The following is a 2,070-nucleotide window of genomic DNA, read 5'->3' on the forward strand; positions in this document are numbered from 1 at the left end:
CCATTCAGAAAACCATGAAGTACAGAGAAATAGTTCAAGATTCATACCCTAAATTCCATGGGCAGGCCCAGCTTTCAGGATGAGCAGCTGGAGAAGTTGCCATGTTCAGGGTAAAACCCTGTGGCTCTCCACAGAGAAAGGGTACAAGTAAGAAATCAGCATCTCCCCAAAATGTTTAAATTTATGAAAAGAGTTCCATAATCCTGTTGCTGAGGGGAAAAAAGCACTTTCTGGACATAGTCTTAACTTCTTGAGATTGGCATTGAAGAGAACAATTCCCCTCCTTATTGCTCGTGGAGAGGTCATTAGCAGAAAGAAAATCTAATTTTTTTGTATGCTGGTATGTATCCTCCAGAATTTAATACTTTTGGCTCGTTTTTTTTTCCTCGGGGGTTGGGGGGAAACCTGTCTTCTTACTTGAACAAATATTTGAGTGTATGTTAACCATTTTTTTCAACTTGTCAACACTATTTGTAGATGTGATTTTGTTTTAAAATCTGCAGTCAAATGTACATACAGAAGGGGAAAAAATCTGAATTCTCCAATCGAAACAAGAAGCTCTGGGGTGCTCAGGGAGCCATCATTTCCAGAATTGGAGACAGGGCTTTGGGAAAAAATTAGAAATGTCAGACAGCGCAAGAAGTGTTCCTTCCATTATATATACTTTCTGATGTTGAGGGTGTTCAGAGCTACATTCCTCCAACAGGTGTCATAAATTTTGTGTGTCAAAGAATGAATGAAGCTATGTTGAGGGATCACTAACATGAATGCAACTTTTGCCAAGTTTTTGACAAATGGGCCTCAACCTAGAGGATAAGACTGGTTCCTGCTGCCTGTGAGAGTTTTATTTCTGTTTCCAAGGCCATGGAGAGCAAAGAGTCAAGTCAAGGCCTTATCAGGGCCTGCCAAGGCTGATGCCCTCACCGAAATGCTGATTCAGAGCCCAGCTGCAAGGAGGCTTGTAATCAAGGCCTAGTGAGGTTCGATTGCTTGCTCAAGGTCATTCAGCTAGTGGAGTTCAGCTCTCCTGCAGGGCCCGGAAAGGAGAGGGGCACGCTCTGAAACCTGCCTCACCACTCACTGTGCGACCTCGGTTCATTGTACCATTTTGAGCAGCAGTTTCTTCAGCCTTGAGGGACAGGGTTCGCCTCTTCACATGTTCTGCACGTCTCACAAGCCCGGGAATTAAAGGAAGCGGTGTGTGCTGATGCTCCCACTACCTCCAGTCCCTTTTCTGCTCCTCAGCCTGAGCCTTCCCCACTCTCTTCCTTGGGGCTCCTCAGGGAAACTGAAAGTAACTCTGTTTCTTTTGAAGTGAAAAGTCTCCAGGACCACGCCCCTGGAGGCCGTCTGTCCATGTCCTCTGGGCCACATGTAAAAGCCATAGTCGTAGATGGGACAAATGGCCCAGACACAAAGGCTCAAGTAACCATTCCGGAGTCGTTACCAACGGTGCACAGAAGGTAATGAATGTCTCAAAGTAATAGATTCAAATTCCTTTTCTAAGCAAAACACTGGCCTTTGAAAATAAGTTTCTGTTGCTGGGTTCTCAAACTGCATTTGGACATGCTAGAGAGTGAAGCGGACAGTAGGAAAACACGAATACTGCACAGAGGCCCTGAAGCAGATGTGAAGGAAGGCAGGCAGCCCCGGTTCATTCCTGAGCAGCACCTGGGCAGGGCCACTGCCGAATCCACGTCTCCAGAGGAAAGCTAGTGATGGCAAAGCAAGCCCTTCGTGTGTGTGGCTCAGGATTGTTGTCTCCCAAGGGGCCTCCTGGGCCTGGCTGGGCCAAGGCTCCTCTGGGAGGATGCTGTACTGGGGGGGGGGGGGGGGGATGGGGAAGCACACCTCATGATAGGGAGCTCCGATCTGTTTTCAACTCCGGAATTCTTGTTCCTTAGACTCACAGGTGGATAGTAAATGCCCAGGTACACACGGTGGGATGGTCCAGCCCCATGGCCTTCCAATGAGCTAGGCTTTGATGGGCTGACCACATGCTGCCTCAGCACTCCCCCCCGACTCTGTCCCAAGGCCACTTCCTCTATGAAGACCATTTTTCACACAATT

The sequence above is a fragment of the Ursus americanus genome, chromosome 36, assembly GCF_024610735.1.
Source record: "Ursus americanus isolate L20-20 chromosome 36, mUrsAme1.1.p, whole genome shotgun sequence".
Lineage (NCBI taxonomy): Eukaryota > Metazoa > Chordata > Mammalia > Carnivora > Ursidae > Ursus > Ursus americanus.